The sequence below is a fragment of the Harpia harpyja genome, unplaced genomic scaffold, assembly GCF_026419915.1.
Source record: "Harpia harpyja isolate bHarHar1 unplaced genomic scaffold, bHarHar1 primary haplotype scaffold_39, whole genome shotgun sequence".
Lineage (NCBI taxonomy): Eukaryota > Metazoa > Chordata > Aves > Accipitriformes > Accipitridae > Harpia > Harpia harpyja.
Window position 1 is genome coordinate 1,952,674 of NW_026293320.1, and position 17,691 is coordinate 1,970,364.

Here is a 17,691-nt window from a genome sequence, read left to right on the forward strand (position 1 = left end):
GGTGCAGACAGCCCCGTCCCCTTCTCTCTGTGGGGCACAAACTGCCTTCCTGGGGTCGGGGCTCCCCTGGAGCCTGGGGGCAGCGAGCAGCACACAAACCCTCCAGGGCACCCTAGAGATTGGCTGTGCCCGGGGGATCACTGAGTGCTGCCATCACCAGCTGGGACACCGCCAACCTCAAGGGTACAGCACTGGGGAACAAGGGGTCCCAAAAGGGTAACCCAGGATGGGGTGTCTATAAATGCAGCCAGGCACGGGCTGCCATAAACACAGACAGGCCCAGGGAAAGGCAGAAGGTCCATGGGCTTGAACACCTTCTGACTCTTGTCTCAGGGGAGCCTGGAAAGGAACTGCGTCCCCAGAGGGATCCCCATGATCCCACTGGCCCCAGGAAGTGGGATGAGGGAACCAGCACTTACCCCTGCACATCTGCACCCAGAGGAGAAGCCACAGCACCTGAGGGAACACCAGTCCCTCTCTCCCCATCCTGAGAGTCCTGCCCTGCTGGCACAGCCCTGCTCCACCCCACTCCCTGTCACGGCTCCCGGGGACTCCCAGGGACAACAGCGATGGGAGGGTTATATATCTCTGCAGATGCCGACCCAGCTACAGGAGGAGCCAATCGAAGCAGCAGCACCTTTTTAGACATTATCGGGAGCCATCTCTGCTCCGACACAGCCCAGCCCTCCAATGAACTTCTCCAGCGCCATTCATGACCATATATGAGAGATGGCTCCGCTACAGGTGTCACGTCACTGTGGTGGGGGGCCGTCACAAGACAGGGCCAGTAGTGGGGGGGGAACAGGTTTTTTACCCCCTGAATCGTGCTGTGTGGACAAGGAGCACTGAGCATCTCCTATACTGGGCACATCCAAGCGCCCCAGGTGCGAGTGTCCAGCCACCCCTGTGCCATGGGAATCACAGGGCTGAGACTGCAGCGGGGGCTGTGTCAGGAAGGGAAGGAAACAGCCCCTACCCCTGCTTCAGACCCCCCTCTGCTGGGAGGAGCAGCTGGGAAAGGTGCTTGGCCAGGGGAAGAGCTCCATTCCACGAGTGCCGGCTCATTCGTCCCTCCCTGGAGAGCCCCATGGACGGTCCCTTCCAATGAGCTGGAGCTGGGACACGTCTCTGTCCCAGCAGCAGACATGCAGCCCAGAGGCTCAGTCATATCCCTGACTCTTGGCATGTTACCGAGGGGCCGTTATTCCCCACGGGTGGCTCAGGACCTGCAGCCTGCAGGTGCACAAACCACAGCCCACGTGACCTCGCAGCGCTCCCCGCGCTCCGGAGGAAGTCTGTGGTTTCCTCCTGGCGCCGTGCCCAGGCACATCCCTGCGGTGCCCCCGAGCCACCCCTACCCCGACTGCTCCAGCCAGGGCTTCAGGGGCTGCTCCTTCGGCCTCGCAAAGACGGGCCTGGGCAGATCCCATCCCCTCTGATGCCCTTGTGACAGCACACGGCCGATCTGCACCGAGCCCCGCAGCCATGGGGTGCCATCGGTGATGTGAACATTGCCAACCTCCCACGGCCACCGCTACGTGCTCATGATTTATACTGACGGTGATATACTGAATATATTAAATATATACTGAATTATATATATAAATATATACTGAATATAAATATAAATATAAATATATATATTATATAAATATATACTGAATATAATATAAATATATAAATATAAATAATATAAATATATACTGAATAATATATTAAATATAATTAAATAATATAATAAATATATTATATAAATATAAATTGATATAAATATAAATATAAATATATACTTATATAAATATATACTGAATATATTAAATATATACTGAATATATTAAATATGGTAGCGCAAACATGTGGAACTTCAATCAAACCCGGATTGCAAGAACCCGGGGGCATAATTCTACTAGACCCAGGGGATGGCCCACTCCAGTAGGACTAGGATGGTATTGGATTTGTGGACAGACAGGATATAAAGTGCTGCCTCTAGGCTGGACTGGCCAATGTGCCGTAGGAACCATAGTCCCTAATACCATTGTGGTTAAAAATTTGACTGACAATGATTCAAAAAAAATTTTTACGGACTTATATGAAACCAGTAATAAGGCAAAAACGCACCAGCAATCCCCTAGTGGAAAGACCAACTAGATTTCATAGTTTTGTACGATGGCTCATTCCATCATTGGGAGTTAGTGAGTTAGAGAAAGCTCTGCTAAATCTTTCTGCCACTATGGAAATTATTAATAATGCCACAATCGATGCTATAAAGACCCTCCAGGAAGAAACCACTTCCCTAGGAAAAATGGTGCTCCAGAATCGACTAGGTCTAGATATGCTCTTCGCTCAACAAGGGGGCCTGTGTACTGTAATTAATGAACGCTGCTGCACCTATGTTAACCAAAAAAGACGAATAGAAACAGATGTCTCTCAAATTTGGAAACAAACCCAGCTTTTACATTTAATGTCACAAGATGACACTTCATGGGAATTCACTGAGATATGGGAAAAATTAACCTCCTGGTTGCCAAATTTGGCATGGTTGAATCAATTGTTTGTCACTATAATAATCATTATTCTCTCGTCTGTGGTCCTTTGCATAATGGTTTGGTGTGGCTTCTTGTGCTGTAAGAGTACAGGAGACTCTTACAGTGAATGGAAAAAGAATCAGTTACGACGAAAACTCAAGACCAACAAATACTTTGAGAGGATGCTAGATAGGGAAACAATGTATTAGAAGTACTAGGATTAGATATAGTAAAAGAATTTACTATTTTCTAGAAAAGGGGGGACTGAGACAAGGGGAGTCAAAAGAATCTCAGTAGACATAATAAGGGGGGATGAAGGATGATGTTTAGCGCTTCCATTGTTGAAATTAGCTGAGGCAAAGACAGTCTTTGATAAGAAGAGCTAGTCCCAAGGACCAGCCAGTGAGGTAAAGACAGCTCCTGATAAGAAGCAGGAGCAGGCCCCAAGAGCCTGCTAAGACTGGTCTTGCGGCTCGGGTGAATACCAAGAAATCACTGAGCCTGCGCAAGAAAAAAGGTTACTAGCGGTGACGAAGAGGAGTCATCTCTCTTCATCTCTGCGACCACCAGACGACCACCATAAAGAGGCACTGCGCAAGCGCAGTTGAGAGGAGACTATGGAAATGACCTCTCGGAGCTAATTTTAATATGGAGCGGGGATAGGTCATGCATATGTATAGGTGTATTGTGAATATGTAACACTTGACTGTATAAACTTGAGACAAACTGCCGAGTGCGGCGCGCACGACTTTGGTGGGACTACCCCCCGTGCGGCCCAGCGCTGAATAAACATACCTACTTTACAGTCTCACTGATTGTGGAGTCTGTTTTCCGCACGTCACCCAGGGCTCGGTGTTGGGCCCTGTTCTGTTTAATATCTTTGTTGATGATTTGGATGAGGGGATTGAGTGCACCCTCAGCAGGTTTGCAGACGACACCAAGTTGGGAGGCAGGGTCGATCTGCTTGAGGGTAGGGAGGCTCTACAAAGAGATCTGGACAGGCTGGATCGATGGGCTGAGGCCAATTGTATGAAGTTTAACAAGGCCAAGTGCCGGGTCCTGCACTTCGGTCACGGCAACCCCACGCAGCGCTTCAGGCTTGGGGAAGAGTGGCTGGAAAGCTGCCCGGCAGAGAAAGACCTGGGCGTGCTGGTCGACAGCCGGCTGAATATGAGCCAGCAGGGTGCCCAGGTGGCCAAGAAGGCCAATCGCATCCTAGCCTGTATCAGGAACAGTGTGGCCAGCAGGAACAGGGAGGTGGTTGTTCCCCTGTACTCGGCACTGGTGAGGCCGCACCTCGAGTACTGTGTTCAGTTTTGGGCCCCTCACTACAGGAAAGACATTGAGCTGCTAGAGCGTGTCCAGAGAAGGGCAACCAAGTTGGTGAGGGGCCTTGAGCACAAGTCTTATGAGGAGCGGCTGAAGGACCTCGGGTTGTTCAGTCTAGAAAAGAGGAGGCTGAGGGGAGACCTTATCGCTCTCTACAACTACCTGAAAGGGGGTTGTAGTGAGGTGGGTGTTGGTCTCTTCTGTCAGGTGTCTGGAGATAGGACAAGAGGAAATGGCCTCAAGTTGAGGCAAGGGAGATTTAGCTTAGATATTAGGAAAAATTTTTTTACTGAGAGGGTTGTCAAACATTGGAATGGGCTGCCCAGGGAAGTGATTGATTCACCATCCCGGGAGGTATTCAAAAAGAGACTGGACAGATTACTCCAGAGCATGGTTTAGGGGGCACGGTTAATGGTTGGAGTCGATGATCTTGAAGGTCTTTTCCAACCAAAATGATTCTTTGATTCTACCCTGCCAGCGCCGGAAGGAAGGCCAGGTCTACCCTGCTGGCGCCGGCAAGGAGGCCAGGTCTACCCTGCCGGCGCCGGCTAGGGAGGCTAATTCTACCCCGCCGGTGCCGGCTTGGGATGCCAGGTCTACCCTGCCGGCGCCGGCTAGGGAGGCCAGGTCTACCCCGCTGGTGCCAGCTAGGGAGGCCAGGTCTACCCCGCTGGCGCCGGCTAGGGAGGCCAGGTCTACCCGTCCGGCGCCGGCAGGGAGGCCAGGTCTACCCCGCCGGCGCCGGCTTGGGAGGCCAGGCCTAGCCCTGAGCATCAGGTAGGGATAGCCGGCCTATCCCAGAGGGTCATGTAGGGAGGTCGGGCCTACCTCCGATCGCCCGTAGGGATAGCAAGTGTACCCTGGAGTACCGGTGGGGGTACGGGTGCTACCCCGGAGTACCGGTGTGCATGCACGGGTAGGAAGGCCACGTCTACCCCGCCCACGCAGGTATGGAAACCAGGTCTACGCTGCCCGCGCGGGGAGGGAGGCCAGTTCTACCTTGCCCGCGTGGGTAGAAAGGCCACGCGTACCCCGCCGGTGTGGCAAGGAGGCCAGGTCTACCCCACCCTCGTGGGTAATGAGGCCAGGTCTACCCCACCCGCGTGGGTAGGGAGGCCAGGTCTACCTCTGCGGCAAGGGTAGGGAGGGCACGTCTCCCCCGCCGATGCCAGTAGGGAGGCCATGTCTACCCCGCCGAAGCGGTTAGGGAGGCCAGGTCTACCCTGCTAGAGCGGGTAGGGTGGCCAGGTCTACACTGCCCACGCGGGAAGATAGGCCAGGTCTACCCCGCCCGCGCGGGTAGGGATTCCAGGTCTACCTCGATGGCATGGGTACGAGGGACAGGTCTACCCCGCTTGCGCGGGAAGGGAGGCCACGTCTACCCCGCCGGTGCCGGCAGAGAGGCCAGGTCTAGCCCGACTGCGTGGGTAAGGAGGCCAGGTCTACCCAGCCGGGGCAGGCAGGATGGCCAGATCTACTTAGCCCGTGTGGGTAGGAAGGCCAGGTATACCCCCTGGCGCCGGCAGGGAGGCCAGGTCTACCCTGCAGGCGAGGGTAGGGAGGCCAGATCCAACCCGCCGGCGTGGCAGGAAGGCCAGGTCTACCCCGCCTGAGCGGGTAAGGTGGCCAGGTCTACACCGCCCGCGTGGTTAGAAAGGCCAGGTCTACCCAGCCCGCGCGGGCAGGGAGGCCAGGTCTACCCTGCTCGCGTGGGTAGGGAGGCCAAGTCTACCCCGCCGTTGTGGGCAGAGAGGTTAGGTCTACCCGGCCCAACTGGGTAGGGAGGCCAGGTCTACCCCGCCGGCGTGGGTACGGAGGCCAGGTCTATCCTTCCGCCGCGGGTAGGGAGGCCAGGTCTACCCCTCCGGCGCCGGCAGGGAGGCAGGTCTACCACACCTGCATGGGTATGGAGGCCAGGACTACCCAGCCGGCGCCAGCAGGAAGGCCAGATCTACTTCACCCGCACGGGTAGGAAGGCCAGGTGTACCCCGCCCACGCGGGTCGGGAAACCAGGTCTACCCCTCCCGCGTGGGGACGGAGGCCATCTCTGCCTTGCCCACGCGGGTGGAAAGGCCACGTGTACCCCGCCGGCGTGGCAGGGAGAACAGATCTACCCCACCTGCGCGGGTAGGGAGGCCAGGTCTACCTCTGCGGCAAGGGTAGGGAGGCCACGTCTACCCCGCCGACGCTCGCAGGGAGGCCAGGTCTACCCCGCCGGAGCGGGAAGATAGGCTAGGTCTAGCCCGCTGGCGCGGGTAGGGATGCCAGGTCTACACCGACGGCGTGGGTACGAGGGACAGGTCTACCCCGCACGCGCGGGCAGGGAGACCACATCTACTCCGCCGGTGCCGGCAGAGAGGCCAGGTCTAGCCCGACTGCATGGGTAAGGAGGCCAGGTCTACCCAGCCGGCGCAGGCAAGAGGGCCAGATCTACTTCGCCCACGTGGGTTGGAAGGCCAGGTCTACCCCACCCACGCAGGCAGGGAGGCAAGGTCTACCCTGCCCGCGCGGGTAGGGTGGCCACGTCTACTCCGCCGGTGCCGGCCGAGAGGCCAGGTCTACCCTGCCCACACGGTTAGGGAGGCCAGGTCTACCCCGCTGGAGCCGGCAGGGAGGCCAGGTCTACCCCTGTCACGGTCCACTCGGTGGACTCGTGATTGTTCGTTTGCTACGATCTCGAAAGTGCAAAATTAAGGTGACCAACACCAAAGGGGATAGCAATAATCACACAGTAAAACTTTATTGTATTCCTTTGAAGAGGCATGCGATACTTAGAGATGGGTGAAAGAAAGGAGAAAAGTAAAGTAAAGTTTAGAGAGAGGAGAAAGAGAAGTTATAGCTACCACCGCTGATCACAAGATGTCCTAACGGTCCCGGGTCCAGCTAATGCTGCGTCATCGATCGTCGTGGTCCTTGGTGGGGAAGCTTCAAATTTCCGTTGTTCAGAAGTCATCTTTTATGCTTAGTAACACACCTTGCTCCACCTCTGCCTCAGGAGACTCCGCCCTTCTCGAGCGAGGCTATTACGCAGGCACAGGGTCAGTGTCCGAGGCATGGTAAGTCTTGGAGGTGTGTTTTGGTATTATAATGAAGCAAAGTTCGTCTAAAGTTCATGATTTCTTCATCGATGTTATGGTAAGAATTGCAATCCATCCTTTTTGGACAGTAGCTGTGTGGTTATCTTTAACAGAGCCTTGTACCGCGCATTCTGTTCTTGGGATCGGCCACTGCACTCCCAAACAGGCCGTTGTCAGATAACGTACTGTTCATGTTCCTGATGACGATGTTGAGACAATGCTGATTTTCTGTCCGTACTGTTCATGTTCCTGATGATGATGTTAAGACAATGCTGATTTTCTGACCGACTCCTACAACGATGCCCGTGTGGATAGGGTGGCCAGGACTACCCCGCCCGTGTGGGTACAGAGGTCAGGTATATCCTGCCCGCGCGGGTAGGGAGGCCAGGTCTACCCCTCCGGAGCGTGTAGGGAGGCCAGGTCTACCCCGCCTGCGTGCGTAAAGAAACCCAGGTCTACCCAGCCGGCGCCGGCAGGGAGGCCGGGTCCACCCGGCCCAAACGGGTAGAAAGCCCAGGTCTACCCCGCCGGTGCCGGCAGGGAGGCCAGGTCTACCTCTCCCGTACCGTTAGTGAGGCCAGGTCTACCTCACCTGCGCGAGTAGAGTAGCCAGGTCTGCCCCGCCCGCGAGGGTACGGAGACCAGGTGTACCACTCCCGTACTGGTATTGAGGCCAGCTCTATCTCGCCCGCGCGGCTAGGGAGGCCAGGTCTACCCCACCCGCGCGGGTAGGGAGGCCAGGTCTACCCCGCCCACGCGGCTATGGAGTCAAACTCTACCCCGCCCACGGGGGTAGGGAGGCCAGGTCTATCCCGACCGTGCGGTTAGGGAGGCCAGGTCTACCGCGCTGAGCGAGTAGGGAGGCCAGGTCTATCCCGCTGGCGCAGGTAGGGAGGCCAGGTCGACCCCGCCCGCGCCGGTATGGAGTCCACTTCTACCCCCCCACCAGGGTAATTAGGCCAGGTCTACCCCACCCTCAAGGCTATGGAGGACAGGTCTACCCTGCCCGCTCAGGTAGGGAGGGCAGGTCTACCCCTCCTGCGCCGGTAGGCAGGCCATATCTATCCCACCAGTGCCAGCAGGGACACCAGGTCTACACCGCCCGCGCGGATAGGGAGGCCAGGTCTACCCTGCCCATGTGGGTAGGGAGGGCAGGTCTACCCCACCTGCTCCGACAGGGAGGACAGGTCTACCCCACCCGCTTGGGTAGGGACGCCAAGTCTACACTGCTGGCACCAGCAGGTGGGCGAGTTATACCCCGTGCATGCAGGTAACGAAGCCAGGTTTACCTGTCCCGTGCCGGTGTTGAGGCTATGTCTACCCCGCCCGCGCGGGTAGGGAGGAAAGGTCCACCTCGCGTGTGCGGGAAAGGAGGCCAGGTCTACCCCACCGGCGCCGGCAGGGAGGCCAGGTCTACCCCGCTGGCGCAGGCAGGGACGCTATGTCTATCCCGCCTGCGTGGGTAGGGAAGCCAGGTCTACCTCGCCCATGCCGGTACGGAGTAGAGGTCTACACCACCCGCGTGGTAGGGAGGCGAAGACTACCCTGCCCACGCGGGTAGGGAAGCCAAGTGTAACCCGCCCGCGCCGGCAGGGAGGGCAGATCTACCTCGCCTGTGCGGGTAAGGAGGCCAGGTCTAGCCCACCCGCACGAGTAGGGAGGCCAGGTCTACCCATCCTGTGCGGGCAGGGAAGCCAGGTCTACCTCACCCACGCCAGTAGGGAGGCCTGGTTACCACACCATCGCCGGTAGGGAGGCCAGGTCTACCCCACCCGCGCGGATAGGGAGACCGGGTTACCACGTCATAGCTGGTAGGGAGGCCAGGTCTACCCCGCCCATGCGGGTAAGGATGCCAGGTCCTCCTCCCACAGTCCGGCAGGGAGGCCAGGTCCACCTCGCCCACGCGGGTAGGGAGGCCAGGTCTACCACGCCCACGTGGCTATGGAGTCAAAGTCTATGCCGCCCGCGGGGGTAGGGAGGCTACGTCCATCCCACCCGGGCGAGTATGGAGGTCAGGTCTACCCCGCCAGCGCAGGTAGGGAGGCCAGATCTACCTTGCCCGTGCGGGTATGGAGTTAAAGTCTACGCCGCCCGTGGGTGTAGGGAGGCCAGGTGTACCCCGCCGGCACCGGCAGGGAAACCAGGTCTTGCCCGCCGGCACCGCCAGGGATGCCAGGTCTACCCCGCCGGCGCCGGCAGCGAGGCGAGATTTACCCGGCCCGCGCCGGCAGGGAGGCCAGGTGTACCAGGCCGGCACCGGCTGGGAAGCCAGGTCTACCCCTCCGGTGCCGACAAGGGGGCCAGGTCTGCCCCGCCCGCGCCAGAATTTAGGCCTTGTCTACCCCTCCCGCGCCGGCAGTGAGGCCAGGTCTACCTGGCCCGCGCCGGCAAGGGGCCACGTCTACCCTGCCAGCGCCGGCAGGGAGGCCAGGAATACCCGGCCCGCGCCGACAGGGAGGCCAGGTATTGACTGCCAGCGCCGGCAAGGAGGCCAGGTCTACCTGGCCTGCGCCGGAATTTAGGCCACGTCTACCCCTCCCGCGCCACTAGTGAGGCCAGGTCTACCAGGCCCGTGCCGGTAGAGAGGCCAGGTCTACCTGGCCCGCGCGGGTAGGGAGACCAGGTCTAGCCAGCGCGCAGCGGCAGAGAGGCCAGGTCTAACCCTCCGGTGACGGAAGTGAGGCCTGGTCTACTCCGACCACGCCGGCAAGGAGGCCAGGTCTAACCCGACGAAGCCGACAGGCAGGCCAGGTCTACCCGGCCTGCGCCGGAATTTAGGCCAGGTCTACCCCTCCCGCGCCGGTAGGGAGGCCAGGTCTACCCCGACCGCGCCGGCAAGGAGGCCAGGTCTACCCCGCTGGCGCCGGCAGTGAGGTCAAGTGTACCCCGCCGGCGCCGGCAGTGAGGTCAGGTCTACCCAGCAGGTGCCGCAAGGGATGCCAGGTCTACCCTGCCGTCGCTGGCAGGGAGGACAGGTCTACAACGCCCGTGCCGGCAGGGAGACAACGTCTACCCCGCCGGCGCTAGCAGGGCGGCCAGGTCTACCCCGCCGGCAGCGGCAGAGAGGTCAGGTCGAACCCTCCGGTGCCGCAAGGGAGGCCAGGTCTACCCCAACCGCGCCAGCAAGGAGGCCATGTCTAACCCGCCGTAGCCGACAGGCAGGCCAGGTCTACCCTGCCGGCGCCGGCAGTGAGGTCAGGTCTACCTAGCCGGCGCCGCAAGGGATGCCAGGTCTACCCCGCCGGCGCCGGCAGGGAGGCCAGGTCTACCACGCCCCGCGCCAGCAGGGAGGCCAGGTCTAACCCGCCGTAGCCGACAGGCAGGCCAGGTCTACCCCGCCGGCACCGACAGTGAGGTCAGGTCTACCCCGCCGGCGCCGGCAGTGAAGGCAGGTCTAACCAGCCGGCGCCGCAAGGGATGCCACGTCTACCACGCCCGCGCCGGCAGGGAGGCCACGTCTAACCCGCCGGCGCTGGCAGGGCGGCAAGGTCTACCCCGCCGGCAGCAGCAGAGAGGCCAGGTCTACCACGCAGGCGCCGGCTGGGAGGCCAGGTCTACCCTGCCCGTGCTGGAATTTAGGCCAGTTCTACCCCTCCCACGCCGGCAGTGAGGCCAGGTCTACCCAGCCCGCGCGGGCAAAGAGTCCAGGTCTAGCCGGCGCGCGGCGGCAGAGAGGCCAGGTCTAACCCTCCGGTGCCGGCAGGGAGGCCAGGGCTACCCCGACCGCGCCGGCTAGGAGGCCAGGTCTACCCGGTCCGCGCCGGCAGGGAGGCCAGGTCTATGCTGCCGGCACCGGCAGGGAGGCCAGGTCTACCACGCCAGCGCCGGCAGGGAGGCCACGTCTACCCCGCCAGCGCAGGCAGAGCGGCCAGGTCTATCCCGCCGGCAGCGGCAGATAGGGCAGGTCTAACCCACCAGCGCCGGCTGGGAGCCCAGGTCTACCCGGCCTGCGCCGGAATTTAGGCCAGGTATACCCTTCCCGTGCCGGTAGGAAGGCCAGGTCTACCCCGACCACGCTGGCAAGGAGGCCAGGTCTACCCCGCCGGCGCCAGCAGTGAGGTCAGGTCTACCCAGCCGGCGCCACAAGGGATGCCACGTCTACCCCGACGGCGCTGGCAGGACGGCCAGGTCTACTCCGACGGCAGCGGCAGAGAGGTCAGGTCTAACCCTCCGGTGCCGGCAGGGAGGCCAGGTCTACCCCGACCGCGCAGGCAAGGAGGCAAGGTCTACCCGGTCCGCGCCGGCAGGGAGGCCAGATCTACGCTGCCGGCGCTGGCTAGGGAGGCAATGTCTACACCGCCGGCGCCGGCTAGGGAGTCCAGGGCTACGCCGCCAGCGCAAGCTAGGGAGGCCAGGTCTACCCCGCCGGCACCGGCTAGCGAGGCAATGTCTACGCCGCCGGCGCCGGCTTGGGAGGCCAGGTCCACCCCGCCGGCGCCGGCAGGGAGGCCAGTTCTACCCCACCGGCACCGGCTACGGAGGCCAGGTCTACCCCGCCGGCGCCGGCAGAGAGGTAAGGTCTACCGCGCCTGCGCCAGCTTGGGAGGCCAGGTCTACCACTCCGGCGAGGCTAGGGAGGCCAGGTCTAGCCTGCCGACACCGGCTAGGAAGACAATGTATACGCAGCCGGCACCAGCTAGGGAGGCCAGGTGTACCCCGAAGACCCGGCTAGGGAGGCCCGGTCTAACGCGCCGGCGCTGGATAGGGAGGCAATGTCTACACCGCCAGCGCCGGCTAGGGAGGCCAGGTCTACCCGGACAACGACGCCTAGAGAGGCCAGGTCTACCCCGCCGGCGCTGGCAGGGCGGCAAGGTCTACCCCGCCGGCAGCGGCAGAGAGGCCAGGTCTACCACGCAGGCGCCGGCTGGGAGCCCAGGTCTACCCTGCCCGTGCCGGAATTTAGGCCAGCTCTACCCCTCCCATGCCGGCAGTGAGTCCAGGTCTACCCAGCCCGCGCGGGCAGGGAGTCCAGGTATAGCCGGCGCGCGGTGGCAGAGAGGTCAGGTCTAACGCTCCGGTGCCGGCTAGGGAGGCCAGGTCTACCCCGCCCGTGGGGGTAGGGAGGCCAGGTCTACCCTGCCCGGGCCGGTAGGGAGGCCAGGTCTATCCGCCCGCGCCGGCAGGGAGGCCAGGTCTACCCGGTCCGCGCCAGCAGGGAAGCCAGGTCTACGCTGCCGACGCTGGCTAGGGAGGCAATGTCTACACCGCCGGCCCCGGCTAGGGAGACCAGGGCTACGCCGCCAGCGCCAGCTAGGGAGGCCAGGTCTACCCCGCCGGCTCCGGCTTGGGAGGCCAGGTCTACCCCGCCGGCGCTGGCAGGGCGGCAAGGTCTACCCCACCGGCAGCGGCAGAGAGGCCAGGTCTACCACGCAGGCGCCGGCTGGGAGCCCATTTCTACCCTGCCCGTGCCGGAATTTAGGCCAGCTCTACCCCTCCCACGCCGGCAGTGAGGCCAGGTCTACCGCCCCGGAGCCATCAAGGGACGCCAGGTGTACGCCGCCGATGCTGGCTATGGAGGCCAGGTCTACGCCGCCAGCGCCGGCTTCAGAGGCCAGGTCTCTCTCTCTCTCCCCTTGCCTCCCACTCAGGGCTGACCCCCTGCAGTCCCATGGCCAATGGTCCCTGCAGCACTGGGGCTGTGGGGTCTGTGGGGAGAGCAGCCAGGTCCTGGGCCCAAGAGAGGAGCTTCCTCCCCACCAGTTCCTCCCATCCAAGTGGGGGACAGCCCCTCTCTGCCTGCCCCCACACCCTGGGTGACACCTGAGGGCTGAGGGAAGGTGCTGTCCTAGGGTAGCTCTGGGAGTCCCTTTGAGATGGGGGTTGTCCCAGGGCGGCAGGGTGAGTCCTGAGCCCTCCTCCTCACTCAGCCCTGGCTCTGTGGGTCCCCTGTCCCCAGAAGCACTGACCACAGTCTGGGTCAGCAGAGTGCACTCCCATAGCACCTGCTGCACCTCTCTCCAGGCTCCTATTCAGAGGGCTTCCTGACCAATCTGCAGCCCTACCCTGGGGACAGCGAGGAGGAGGATGGTCTGGGGTCAGCACCAGGTAATAGGGTGTGGGAAGGAGTGGATGCCTCCTCCCTGCAGGCATGTGAAGAACAGCGGTGTCACTGAGTGTCACTGTTGTAGTTGGGGAGGACATGGGGGTCTCCTGTGGTGCTGCCAACACCCCCGTCTGAGCCTCGTGTCCCTGCATATCCTCCCATCCTCTGCTCTGCATGTGTATCTTCTCATTGTCACCAGCTCCCCTCTCCTTGCAGGCATCCCTGTGCTGCCCGGAGGTGACCCAGTGGATGGCTATGATGATGCCAGGGAGGTTTCTGACCCTGGGGAGGATCCTGTGTCTGGGCAGGGAGAGTGGGAGATGCCCAGGGCACCAGAGGAGGGAGCAGGGCCCAGGGATGCACCCAGAGGTGAGAGGGAAAGATAAGCACTGCCAGTTCCTGGGTGCTGGATGAATTGGTGCTGTCCTGAGAGAGAGCCAAACCTCCTGGCATGAAGGAACGTGTGCCAGGAGTTTTTCCTGGGGGTCACGGAGAAGGAGGTGGGAGAGGGAGCGGAACATCTCAGGACTGGTGAGGAGAAGGGAGGAAGGTGATGTAGAGGCCAGGAGGGGCACCCCATGGGGCAAATGGGCAATGGCCTGCCTTGCTGCTTGCAGGGGCAATCCTGTGCTCCCAGAGAAGTGCTGGGGCCGCTGGAGCTGAGGCAGATGCCTGGTCCCTGTCCCCAGAGAGCACAGGCTATGACGATGCTGAAGAGGGGTCTCAGGCACATGCCCCTGAGGACACAACGGCTGTGACACCGGAGCTCAGTGCACAACAGTCCCTGATGCCAGGGCAAGCAGAGCCCGTCCCTGCCGTGGGGCTGGGTGCAGCCAGGAGGAAGGAGAGGTCTGTGCAGCTGGGAGAGCCGTGAGCACCAGGGAACCGTCTCCCTTTTCCCACAGGCAGCAGAAGCAGCTGGGCATTTCCTCTATTTTTAGGACCCTGTTTTTACGCTGTTCTTATTAAAAGCCTTTGGGGCTTTGAGCCAGAGCTGGTGCTTGCCTGCCCAGGTGTCGGGGTGTCTCCCCGAGGCTGACTGGGGGGAGAAGAGCACAAAGACATGGCGGTGGGGAAGGGACACATCTCAGGGACAGCAGTCTTGGGGTCAGGCTGTGGGGCTGCAAAAGCCCATGGTCCCAGGGGAATATTCCTGCTTACAGTTCCAATCCGCCAGCCACAGGTTCCATCAAAATGGTCCTTTGCAAGTTCCTGTGATGCACCCCAGCAAGAGCACCCATCTCCTTATCCCGGCATTCCCTGGTCGTTCTTTCCCCTAGGCTCTGCCTGGGCCACGCTGGTCAAACACGGCCGAGGCCGTGGCAGAGCTGCTGTGTCGGGGCGAGCCCTGGGCTGTAGCCCCACAGAAGTGAGCCCTAAGTTTTCCATCATGCCATGAACACCCTGGCCAGCCCCAGGGTGTATCATGGTCCATGGATCACCTCCAACAGTGGTTAGGAGGCAGCTCTGCTCCCCACTGCCCTGGCACAGGGTGCCGAGCCACTTGCTGGGGCACACGGGCTGGGATTGCCCCTTTGATGGCTCTGCCAGGACCCCAGTCTCCATGGGCTGCTCCTGCTGCCTTGGGCCCTTGCAGACCCCAGCTGCTCATGAGCAGCTCTTTCTTTTTCTGGGCAGGGACTGACGGCTGTGAGGGGCTGCAGCTGGGCTGGGCAGTGCAGTCTGGTGGGTGAGGAGGTTTGAGTAAGGGAACTGGGGATTACTGAGACACTTGTGCTGTGGGCCCTGGGTCTGGTGCTGGGGGGATGGAGAACACAGAAGTGTATGCGATGCCAGGACATGCAGAAGAGGGTAAATTTGGAGAATAAAAATAACATGGAGTGGTTGAGCTGGGGCTGTTGTGAAGACACGGTGTGAGAGTTGGTGACCTTCCATGCTGGACCGCAGGGGAGCCACTGCTGGCATTTGTGTCCCAACTTGTGCCCTTGCAGTAGGCTTGAACTGATGCAGAGCAATGTTCATGTGGGGCCCCAGAGGGATCCCGCTGTGCTCTGTATCTCCCTGCTGATGCCCAGAGAGGAGCACATAGGTGTTTCATCAATCATTGCAGCGGGGCCAAGAAACTCTGCTCGAGACAGCGTGTGACTAAATAACACTGGTGCCCAGGCACTACAGTGGCTGATCCGCGGCACAGCTTTCTCAGCTCTCCTGAGAACATCAGAGGTCTGGCTGTGACAGACCTCTGGAGGGAGGATGCTGCCATTGAGGCCTCAGCTCCAGGGAGTGCCTCTCCCTGGGACTGGGGGGATGGTGGCCTCAGGTCTGGGAACTGAGGAGCAGGTGGAGGAGGTGTATGAGGATGGGAGCAGTGTGTGCACCATCGAGAATGACAAGCAGGAGAGAGAGGGGGTCTTTGCAGAGACCCCGCAGAGGAAAGATCCCAATCCGTGTGGAGCAGGGAAGGAGGGACAGCTGGAGAGCACCCCAGAGGAGCACTGAATGGAGAGTCCTGCCCAGGGGGAGGCTGGGGACTGTTGGTGCTGGAGGAAGGCTCCTTCTTAGCCACAGATCTGCAGCTACAAGGCAGGGACAGTGCTCTGACAAGGGGTGAAGGAGCAAGCAGGGCTGGGGCAGGCTGGAAGGTGGCAGATGGGCTGTGCAAAAATGAAAGGGAGCAAATCACTGCTAAAGCCCGGGGTTGAACCAGGGACCTTTAGATCTTCAGTCTAACGCTCTCCCAGCTGAGCTACTTCAGCCCTGCCCCAGCAGCCCTTGCCCGTGCCAGGCCACAGGCTGACACGCAGGAGGAGAGCTCCTCAGGGAGGTTCCCAGGGAAAAGCTGTGCCCAGCCCTGGGCAGAGGGGACCCGGCCCCTCCCTGTCTCCAAGGCCAGCTGGGCTCCAGGTTTGGTGGAGGCCCGCATACACTGGGTGTGCCAAGATGTATGTGGGCCTTGTACAAACGTGACAGTGGCAAAGAAACGTGGGCAGACCAGGCATGTGCAATTGCAAAGGCGGAGGGTGGAAGAAGTGTGGGGCTGGTGGAGATAAGGAAGACCTTATCTCCTTCCTCATGGAAGGCCTCTCCCCACCCTTTTCTCCCTTGCTCAACTTCCCTCCTTAGCTCACAACTCTTCTACCTCCTCCCCCCTGAGCAGTGCAGGGGGTGGGGAATGGGGGGTTGTGGTCAGTCCATACCAGTTCCTCTTTGCTGCTCCATCCTTCTAACACTTTTCCCATGTGTTCCCTCCTATGGGCTACAGTCCTTTGACATAAACCTGCTCCAGCATGGGCTCTCCTCAAGCCACTATTTCAGGAATTATGCAACATCTCCAGTGTTGGGTCATCCACAGGCTGCAGGGATTACTTTCTCCACTGTGGTCTTCTCCATGGGCTGCAGGAGACCATCTGCTCTGGCACCTGGAGCACTCCCTCCTTCTTCACTGACCTTGGTGTTTGCAGGGCTGTTTCTCACACTTTTTCTCCTCGCTCCTCTCCCACTTCAGCAGTTGTGTCCTTTCTTAAATATACCTTCACAGAGGTTCCTCCAGCTTTGCTGATGGGCTCAGGTTTTGGCCAGTGGTGGGTGCATTTTGGAGCCAGCTGGAACCAGATGTGTCTGGCATGGAGGCAGCCCCTGGTCTCTCCTCACAGAGCCCTTCCCTGCACCACCCCCGCTACCAAGATGTGGACATGGACACCAATAGACAGTGTAAAGCTTTGACTTGCTAAATGACATGCCCTGCTCTTCCCTCACCACGAAAAACAGTTTAGTCACTGGGGAGGAAGAAAGAGAACAGAGAGGGCCTTGGTGCTGCGCAAACACGGTTCAGCAATAGCTACAACATTGGTGTGTTGTCAACACTCTTTTGGTCACAGATCCCAGACATAGCACCATCGGGACCCCCATGAAGAAAATTAACTCCACCCCAGCCAAAACCAGTACAATGTGCCTGGAAATATTTCCAAGCTCAGCTACTCCATTACTTTCCCAGGGAGAGAGGTAAGGCTGATTGGCCTGTAGACATTGCCTCCCTTGACGGCGTCGGCGGCTTAGATATTTCCTCGCTCGCCACCACCGGCGGGGTAGACCTGGGTTCCCTGGCTGGCGCCGGCGGCGTAGATCTGGCCTCCCTAGCCGTCGCTGGCGGCGTAGACCTGGCCTCTCTAGGCGGTGCCGGCAGGGTAGACCTGGACTCTCTAGGCGGCGCCGGCCTCGTAGACATGGCCTCCCTAACCGGCGCCGGCGAGGTAGACCTGGCCTCCCTGCCGGCGCCGGCAGGGTAGACCTGGCCTCCATATCCGGTGACGGCATGGTAGACCTGCCTCACAATCAGGAGCTGGCGGGAAAGACCTGGCCTCCCAAGGCGGCGCCAGCGGGGTACACCTGGCCTACCAAGCCGGCGCTGGCGGCGTAGACCTGGCCTCCCTAGCTGGCGCCGACTGGGTAGACATTGCCTCCCTTGCCGGCGTCGGCGGCTTTGACATTTCCTCGCTTGCCAGCGCCGGCGGGGTAGACCTGGCCTCCCTAGCCGGCGCAGGCGGAATAGACCTGGCCTCCCTGCCGGCGCTGGCGTGGTAGACCTGACCTACCAAGCCGGCGCCGGCAGGGTAGACCTGGCCTCTCAAGCCGGCGCCGGCGGCGTAGACATAGTCTTCCTAGCAGGCGCCGGCGGGGTAGACCTGGCCTCCCAAGCCGGCGCCAGCGGGGTAGACCTGGCCTCCATATCCGGCGACGGCGGGCTAGACCTGGCCTC